This window comes from Artibeus jamaicensis, unplaced genomic scaffold, assembly GCF_021234435.1.
Source record: "Artibeus jamaicensis isolate MK-2021 breed Jamaican fruit bat unplaced genomic scaffold, CSHL_Jam_final contig_1998, whole genome shotgun sequence".
In the NCBI taxonomy this organism is placed as follows: Eukaryota; Metazoa; Chordata; class Mammalia; order Chiroptera; family Phyllostomidae; genus Artibeus; species Artibeus jamaicensis.
The window spans coordinates 7,027,121-7,037,394 of NW_026521407.1; the positions used below are offsets into that span (position 1 = coordinate 7,027,121).

Sequence of the window (10,274 nt, forward strand, 5' to 3'; positions counted from 1 at the left end):
ACAAATCTTATCAAGTGTGTCTCATGTCTGTTTTGGTTAGGGCCGTTGAACTGACGGACCTTGGGGAATGCTCTGTGATGAAGGGTTTTGTGGGATCTCTCAGATTATCCTCACAGACAAGAAGGCAAATGGTGGGTGACTTGGCATGTGACTGAATGGTCAGCAGTGGAGAATGTACCAGGTATTTGGTGGTGGATTTGGTATGAAAACCTGGAATACACTCTGATCAAATCTGTGCATCACAGACAGAGCTAACACTAAGAACTAATACATAGTGACAGAATCATGTCCCCTAAATGTCTCATTGAGCTGTGACAATGGACTGCATATAGCAAGACCAAATTTAATAGAGATACATATCAAGGCATACACTTGACTTCAACAAATCAATCACTCATCTCACCAGCTAAGTTCTTTTAAACCCTCCAAATCATTCTCAAACTGCACCGTCAATATCCTGAAAAACAAAGTCCCTGCCAACTTACATGGCCCACGTCTAGCATCCTCTTGCCCAAGGACACAGCTAATTCCTGGCTCAATCCAGTGTGTTACCTCCTCTCTGGAGCTCTTGCCTTGTTCCTGTGTTCTCGCCGAACATTTGTCCTTTGGTTTTGACCACGGGCTTCTCTCTGCCACTATGATCTCATTTCCCCTGCTTCAACTCTTCAGGTTCACACCCCAGCCCCTCTGAGCCTGGTCTCCGGGACCCATACCAGCTCCTTCTCTGACCATAGAAAGCCTCAGGACAGAATGTTTCAAGTACTGACTGATGCTGGCACACACAAACAAAATGCAGGCCCTTAGCTTGCGGGAAGTGTAGTGCAGATGGCCCAACCAGGGGCCAGGCTATGTTTGACTGGAGTCATATTGCTGAACTCATGATGCCCAGAACTAGAGGGGCTGTTGCCTCTCTCTGTCCATTGTGTGGGAGTCAGGCCGCATCTTAAGGTAGGACCCGCTTCCGTGCATTGCACATGCTTGTGTATCTCAAGAAATGAAGGTGAGGGGCTTGAAACCACAGCCTATGAATGAATGTTCCCCCTTTATTCCCAGTGAAGAAGGAGGCGAGGAGTTGCCGTAATTCTTTATTTTTTAAAAAACCCCCATGAAACAAACTTAACTAATTACAAAGGTAAACTTGAGGTGGTCAAAGCAGAAGACAGATAAGCACAAAGCAGTATGTATCTTCATTCTTCTTCTTACACTCTTTTATTCTCTACATATATATGTTTAAAAAACTGATTCACACTTTATTGATTCACACCTTTTTGTACTTTGCAAATAGTAGGATGTTTTATTAATGAAATAAATATTATTCTATGGCAGGTTTATTGAAGAATGTACATTGGAACTTTCCAAAGCATAGAGAGGGGATTTTTGTTTTTCAACTCTTAAGAAAATATCATGTATAATGTCATGCTAATTTGAAGATTTTTTAAAGGAAAATATAAATGATCAAAATTGGCTCAAAAGGAAGTCTACTTAGCTGGTTCCCTAGCTCAAGGTTCTCTGACTGGTGACCCTTGTCCACATGGTGACACACTCATAGTGGGACATGAAGGGACTTTGTGTGTTTGTTTTGTCAAGGGCAGTCAATACCTTGGAAAGCATTTCCCTGACCCCAAGTTTTCTTTGATAACAACTTAGTTTTCTAAGAATGGAAATGCATCAGGATTCAGCCACGTTACTGGAGGTCTCTGCCCTGACGTGTCCTTCCCACTCCCCCCCTTTGGCACCGGCCCACCCCCCCTTCATAGGACAGGAAGTGCCCTCTGTTCCCCACGCTTCATCCCTCTCTCTGAGTTATGTCAGGTGGCGGGTTTGGGGAGGTGCCAAAGGAATAATAAACACTGTTTTCAAACTGGCTCGGGAAGGCTGGTAATTCCTGGTGATTTCAGGCTGGATGCCAAGCTGTCTGCTGCAGTCAGGAGGGGGACAGAGTTCTTAGTGAGTGCCATCTGCACCCCGACTCCCAGACTCACCACTGGGCCCCACGCAGCCTCTCGGCCTCTCTCTCGGGGAAGGAACAGAAGAAGAGGTTCACCATTGGATCATTTGGAACCTCTGTCTCTGTCTGACTCTGGCTTCCTCTCACTGGATCTCCCATGCCAGTTACGGCCACTTACTGTTCCAGGGAACAGGCCACCTGAAGACACCCCTTGGACTCTGGAAAGCGATGAAGCTCCAAACACACTTTCAGTGTGTGCACACACAGCACAATAAAGAACTCCCACTGCCCGTTCAGACCCGATGAGGACCTGCCTCACTACCTTGCCCCTATAATGTCCCCTCCGTAGAGCGCACTTCCTGTCTCTTGATGGCTTATCTTGCTGCCAGCGCCAGTTCAAAGCAGCCCGTACCAGTGTCAGTGATCTCCCCTTCACACACGGGTCACACTCACTTGGCAGCCATTCTGTTATCTCTTCCTCTTCCATTGCACTCACAAACGTATGTGCCTTAATTCCTCCACTGGACTCTTGGCTTACTTACGGCATGGACAATGGCTGGTTCACCCTGATTTCCCCCATAGGCACTCAACAGACGAATGAAGGATGCATCATCCTAAAAGCTGCCGATTTCCTGGTGCCCAGGGACAAGCAGTTCACTTCGGTGTCTTCTGGGACACTTTCTAAGTGATCTCTTTCCAAACAGGCTTAGTTCCTGCCGTCTTCTTGCTCCCCGGAGCTCCTGACTGAGCCCTGTTCCTCAGAATCAGGGAAAAGGTTCTGGGTTCTTTCGAGCTTGTCTTTCTACAAGCTCACCTAACACCGCGTTGACCTGCAGGCAGGGAGAGGTGCTAAGCATTGGCCATATGCAACAGCTCCTCCAAGTTCCCCCATTCCCCCTCCAGCGTAATGCACCACATGGCCACCATCCAAGCAATCACTGCAGGGGGAAACTTAAGGACTCCTCCCCCTGCGGACGTGCCTGAGCCGGCTTCACAGCGAGGCAGAGTGGTGTCCTGGGAAGCGCAGCAGCCCAGGGGTTGAAAACCCAGGTCTCCTCTTGCCTTTCTCCGACTCTGACCTCTTGAAGAGCCATTTGTCTTCCAGATTTCTTCTCTGTGAAATTCGATCAGTGCCTTCCAAATCTCTTCCAGCCTCATAGCCCTTTGTTGTAGTGCAGTCTTACATGAAAATGAAAACAAATAAAATAAATAAAAACAGAGCTGTCCTGATTGAAATTACAAAGGATAGGGCTTAATCTTATTCAATTTCCCTTTGCCCCATTTCCTCACCTCCAGCTGCCCCTGCGAGAGCCCCTTGGAACCTCTACTTGCCCTACAGGACAAAGTTTGAAGGTAGAATCGATGGTCACAAAGGGGTCGTCCTCATCTGAGTTTCTGGTCCCGTAACGTGGCCGTCACTGACTGCCCAGCCTTGAGGGGAGATGAGGGCAGCACAGGGTCATTACCATCAAGAAGATCCTGAGTTTTGCCCAAGGATGGTGGCCCATGTATACAGCTGGACCACATGCCAACATCCCAGGTGTTACCCGTTGCAGGGCTGCTTCGAGGCAGGCACTGCTCTTCATTCATCCCTGCCTTCTCAGCACTTCTCGCTGTGGCTAGATCAAAGCTGTCATTTCTTTCTCACCTTTAATGAGTCTCAGTCAGTCTGAGCTGCTTCCCCTGCCTCCTCCGATAAAGCATTTAGTTCTGCCCTGCTTGACATCTAAATTAGTTGTTAGTGTACCTGTCTTGCTACCATGCTGCAGGATACTGGAGGGCACGGATAGCATCTTACTCATCACTGTACCCCATCCACACAAAGAGTACAGAATGAGCCATGGGTGGAAAGTTGGGAGAGTCAACCTAGTGGTATTCGGAAAACAGCTGGAAAGCCAGCAGCAGGAAGTTGAAGTGGGTAGAGGACAATATGTTTTAAAGGTAGGGAAAAGAGGAGCATTTAAATCTCAGCTATTAAAAACAAACAAACAAACAAAAACTCACAGTCCTTCCAGGATCAGGCCTGAACGCAGAAAATTGGAAAGTGGTCAACCGAGGTTGCTGCCCAGGGCTGTGGAAATACAGCAGAAAGGGCCAGGCACCTGATGTGTGGGAACCGGGAGGCACGTTTTGGTAGCTTGACAAAGCTACCCATTCCCCTGATATAGGGAGCTTCCAGGTGGTTGGGTGGGGTTGAGCAAATTTGCATAAGGAGCCAAGTTTTTAAATGGCTGGAAACTCCCTTTTTCTTTCCCCTTTGATGTTCAATATTGTTTGAAAATTTCTGATGGCTGTGATGGTACTGACTGAAACCACTAGACAGAACAGGATACCCACATGTCACAGTGAAGCAGAGGCTGTGTCGCTGGTGACTCTGATTGTCAAATTGAGGATAAAGCGTGTGTTCCAGCCTGGCCATCTTAACACCAATGGCTATTAGCAGGGACCATAACATTGGGAGCTCAGAGATGAGCAGAATGCTTGGAAGGAGACCCTTATTTTTCCCTTTCCCTGTGTTTTCTCTTGGAAATGTTATGGCAGAAACAGCCACTGACTGCTAAAGAGCCTTTCTGGGTTATCTTTGGCAACACCCTCATGACACAAAAGCTTGTTTTTAGATAATCAAGTTGCTGGTCTGTGTCAGTCAGAATAGGCTAGGGTGGGTCACAGTAACAAACCCACCAAATCCCTGTGGCTGGAGAAAGTAAAGATTTATTTCTTGCTCATACTCTATATCCATGGTAGGTTGGCAGGAACTCTGCTTCATCTTGTCATTGTTCTCAGTTGGGGACCGAGACAGAAGGAGCAGCCATTACCTGAAGCACAGGTGGTCTCCTTGGCAGAGTGAGAATAGAGCCCTGGTGGGTCCCGCACCAACAATCAAACTCTCCAGTCTAGACATGGCATGCATTGCAATTCTACCTGGTGCCAGGAAGGTAAGGGAGCTGGAAGGCTTGTGAACAGCTTTTAACAACTACTGTACATATGACATCCTTTTGCTTAAGCTGCCTCACCAAATTCAGACTGCAGTGGGAAAACTGGAATACCAGTAATGACATCGATGGTAGAAAAAATAATAACAAGTAGCATTTATTGAGGGCTTGCTATTCTATTAGAATAGAGCTGGATACTTGTCTAAGCACTTCCCCTGTTTCTCCCAACAACCTGGATCACAGTGAAGGTGATCTTAGGGCAAGGAGGAACAGTCTCTCAGCATGAGTCTAGTCTTACAGTCCTGTCGATTTTATTAACAGAAAAATGAACTGATTTTATAAACCGGGTTTATGAAGTGGGACATCAATTTCACATACATACCCACTTTCACTTGGTAAAGGATGGATGCAGCCTACCAAAAGCAGGGAGGTATAACTTCAAGTTCATGAGTAAATGAACTAGGACATTGTTGCTTGTAGTCCATTGTCCACAGGAATAATGGTCACTTTATCAGTTCATGCGTGGCATTTTATGACAGGCTTCTCTCATCCTCAGCAACCACAGGCTTCTCAAGGGAATCAGCGATTAGAACGCCTCTCCCACCTCAGCCCTGGGATCGTCCCTGGAGGAACATGGGCGGGAGTGCTTGCTATGATGTATTGTGTGCAGAATTTTCTCTGAGGGACACTTGGAAATGGAAGAGGAGTGTGTGTGTGTGTGTGTGTGTGTGTGTGTGTGTGTGTGTGTGTGTGAAATCAGTCATCCCTGTGTATCCCTAAGTGTTTTGATGTCTGCACACCTTGCCTGCTCTAGTCATAATGTTTGTGTCCCCCTAAAATTCAGATGTTGAAATTCTACCTTCCAAGATGATGCTATTAGGAGAAGCACCTTTGGGAGGTGCTGAGGTGATGAGGGTGGAATTCTCATGGATGGGATTACTGTTCTTACAAAAAAGACTCCACAAAGCACCCTAGCCCCCTTCCACCATGCTGAGGATACGCTGGGCTGTTAGTATGTTGGACGGGCACCCTCACCAAAAGGCTACCTTGTTGTCACCTTGATCTTGGACTTCCCAGTGTCCATAACTATGACCAATAAATTTCCATTGATTATAAGCTAGCCAGTATTTTGTTATATAGCAGCCTGAACAAAGACTATAGCTATTTTCATAGGCCTCAAAGGGAATGATCCACCAAATATTTCTGAGAAATTGCCACTGATTTAGGAAAATGTTTTAGGAACTGCACACAAAAATTATGAAATAATAATAGCTAACATCTGAGAGCTTATTATGTGCCAAGCATCATGCTAACAACTCTTACATGCATTTGGTTGTTCATCCTCAAAAGAATCCTACGAAGTGAGGAATATTATCCTCTCAGGTTGGCAAAGGATGGATTGAGGCACAGAGAAATTATACTGCTGTTCATCAGAGCCAATGGCTTCCTGACACCGGAGCCCACACTTAGGACCTTTGGCATCGCCCTGCCTTCTTGAGCCTTCCCTCTGCCCACCTGAGTGTGGCACTGTGCTCTAGCCCTGACCCATCTCTAAAACTTATTGTTCCCTATGCATTCTATGTGGAAGAACAATGGCTCTTAGGGAAAAATGGAGGACATCCATGACCAAGACCCTGAACTCAAAGGGAATCTAGTTAAGTTAGGCAGAGGAGATAGACACTCGGAAAACACTAAACTGATGTGAGACAGTGTGTAGTTAAGAGCCAACATGGATGCAGCATGGCAGATTGTCACAGCAGAGGGGCCCATGGAGATGGGTTGGAAAAGATAACAAAGAGGAGAGGGCCTTGGAGGATTGCTCAGAGTCAGACAGCTATGGGAGAAGGGAAGGGCTGTGTAGGTGGTTGGGTACGCTATGAGCAAAGGAGCGGAGGTAGAAATGGGTCTAGTATTCTGAAGAATAGAGACCAGACCTATTGGCAGGGGTGAGGAGGAGTTGTGTTGAAGAAAACGAAAAGGTGATGTTGGAAATGTAAAAAACCAGGTTCCCCAGGTTTCTATCGCCTGTGGTTATAGATGCACAGTAATTATTTGAATTGCACTGGCTCCCTCCCACCTGCTCATCATTTCTAGTTATATTAGCAAGTACCCAAGAGTCTTTCACATGGGCTCACAGGTCAGCCACCCAATTATGGTCACCTCACAGCACCTGCCATGGTCTTCCTGTGCTGCCCTGGACCTCCTCCTACCATCCTTCCCCGGGATGCAGGATGAACGATGTCTCACCACCATTTGGCTATATGGAAAGGAGAGGGTGGAGTCGAGAATGATTGCAAATCCATTCACGCATCATGTTCGTGGCGTACGGTGTCATCATGGTACACATGCACATGGAGCACGCCCAGTGTCAGTGTGTTCATACTATAAGGGGAAAGCTCTAGCACACTGTCAAACTCAACAACTATCAATTCAAGATCAAGGTGTACACTCAAGGGCATAAGCAGGACTAAAGGGAGGCAGATGAAGCTGGTAGGGTGCAAAATTTAAGGAGGCACTTGTGGGGGGCTCTGCCCACAGGGCCCCCCTGGTCGCCATGGATAAGAATAAGTCTACTGAGACGTGATCTGCTTGGAGAGGAAAGGTGGCCCATCTCTCAAAGGAGAAGAACCAAGAGCCTTTTCCTCAATGGGCTTTTATTGATTTGTTTTGCACAGGAATACAGGTAAAGCTCATCAATCACTGTCAGGCAGTAAGGATCAAACAATAGATAACATATGAAAAATTCTGAGGGCCTATTTGGAGTCAGGGTCAGATAGCTAAAGGGCTATAAAACTTTGGGGACAAACTCACTTCCTGCTTGGACCCTCATCATTTAATTGAGAGCATTCTAAACAAAGCAGGTTTCACAGGGTTTTATGCATTCTTCCTTAGGCCTGATGGCCCTAGGGAACCTGCCCTTTCCAGCACAGGGCGGCACCCACCACCAGCATTGTTTCAGGCTGAAGTCAGGCAGGGGCAGTATGACAGACAAGAGATTAGGAGACTCCTTGCAGACAGAATGAGGACTCAGGCTATGTCAAAGCTGAGCGGTGAGGGTCCATCACCCCCTTTTGCTATAGCCCCCAAGTCCTTCCCTGGGGCCTCCCTGTGATTATGCCTGTCTTAGTTCTCCCCTTGGGGAATCTTACTCGTCATTGGCTAACCAATTGAGCATTGGGGGCCAGTTATGGATGAAGTAAAAGGAGCAGAAGTTGCGCCTCTGCCAGGGAGATAAGCTTTCTCTTAGTGGCTTATGGTCTGAAGGCACTTACTCAGCCTTAGCCATGGGGGGTTACAGCTCCTGAAAGTAGGCAGGGCGGTTCCCAACAGGCACTCCCTCTTGGAGTCTTGCAAGGGAAATAGTTCAGGAAGCTGTCAATGTCATTGTCATGTGGGCTGGACAGGCCCAAACTAGAAACCTAAAAATGTCCATTTGAGACTCTATGACTCAGAAACATCAAGGAAGTCTTAATAGTTGTCAACAATAGATTTGGGTTTTGACTTCTGCCCATATTTATTTGTCTGTTTTTATCTTTTTATTTGTTTTATTTGAAAGTCTTTTAAAATTTTTATTTATTTCTTTTATCTTTAAAGAGATGGGGAAGGAGGGAGAAAGAGAGGGAAAGAAACATCAATGTGTGGTTGCCTCTTACATGCCCCCTACTGAGGACCTGGCCGGCAACCCAAGCATGTACCCTGACTGGGAATCAAACTGGCAACCCTTTGGTTTGCAGGCCAGCACTCAATCTACTGAGCCACACCAGCTAGAGCTGTAAGTCATTCTTACCCATCACTTTTTCCTTCAGCTCAAATCATACTCTACACTTTAAATTATTAACTTGGTGTGAGAATTTACATGGATATATAAGCTGTTTATTCACCTGATAATTGAACAAACATGCATTAAGACAGGGATGTGTTAGTTGTTGTGTCTATGAAGAAAATTTTAAAAAATCAATGAAAGTTTTGCTTTCCAGGAAATCCCAGCCTACCTGGGGACAAGAAGGAGGCAAGCTCATGAACAAATGAGAGCAGTGAGCAAGCATAAGTTTGTTGAGGGCTGCAGAGACACAGAGAGGGGTGGCTCTCTGTCACAGCTGGCAGTGAGTAGAAGGTGGGACATCAAGGGGCGTGGCCTTCATGCAGGGCATGACACTTGAGCTGGGTCTCCAGGGGTGAGTTGCCCCCCACCCCCATAACCCAGGCTCTAAATTGCATCCTGTCTCATAGCATTATTTTCAATTAGCAATAATCATGCCTCAGATAAACCTCATTGGCTAAGATACTGCCACTGAGCAAAGCTCATAGCATTATTTTAATGTCTTCCAAGGGTCTGTCTTGGAAATGTGGTCTAATTTGACTACATTTCCTTTAAATTCAGGGTCTTGGTCATGAATGTCTTCCATTTTTCTCTAAAAGCCTTCACGCTTCTACGTACAGTAGGAGTCTAATACTTATACTACGGATGGGTGAAGAAACAGCACATAAATATGGTATTTGTATATTTCCTTTGCATGGTTCATGCCAAGGGAGGTTTTGCCCCCCTTGATCTCTCACCATAACCCAAGCTGTTTTTCTAGTAGTGGAGGTCGATTTTTTCCCCTGATACGGTCATGTTCTTACTCCCTCACTGAGAGAGCACACAGTACAGGGAAAAATGCAGACACCCAGACAGCATACTTTGGGGCAAGCTGAGATCTATCACCTCATCCACACCTGGAAAGGGGGAAAATAATAGCAATAGTAGTAATATTAGCAAATAGAAGGGATGTGAGGGGCACGATTGTCTCAGCGTTCATACCCATTTGTTTGTTTTCTCTGGCTCCCTTCAAAGCACATGGGTTAACGGACTCCCCAAATGAACTGGCATGATCCCATCTCCTGCTGTGCTGTGGGCAGTTGCCCCAAATCAGACCAGTGAGTTTGGGGAAGATGTTTGCTTGCTGCTTCTGGGAAAGAAGCATTTTCATGAAGTGAGACCTGCCTACAGCTTTAGATGATACCGATACAGTGGGAAGCATGGCAGAGGGATGAAAAGCCACCAGGTCCTGGTGACGTTGTTTAAATGCTGCAACAAACTATCCCTGAAGTCGGTCCCATCCTGGGTCAGCTAAATGAACCTTCCATCCAAGCCACTTAGAGTTGGAGTTTCTGTTAACTGCAACCAAATATACCTGGCATCCTGAATGACAGTTAGAGCTGCATTACAAATTCAGAGTAATCGGGAGAGTGAAGCTTAACTGCAGATGCAAACTTTCTTTGTACACTTTATGATGCAAATGGGTTACTGAGCGTCCTTCCTTTTGCAAGATAGAATTTTGACAGGATCTTAAAGATGTAGAGGACTTGTTGTTATCTAAAAACTTTTCTTAACAGAGTTCATCAGAAAACTT

General features: G+C 46.2%; 1 pseudogene; it reads right to left on the reverse strand.

Annotated features, from left to right (window-relative positions):
* Positions 1–9,107: 9,107 nt before the first annotated feature.
* On the reverse strand, positions 9,108–9,184 carry LOC119037462 (uncharacterized; annotated as a pseudogene).
* Positions 9,185–10,274: the final 1,090 nt, after the last annotated feature.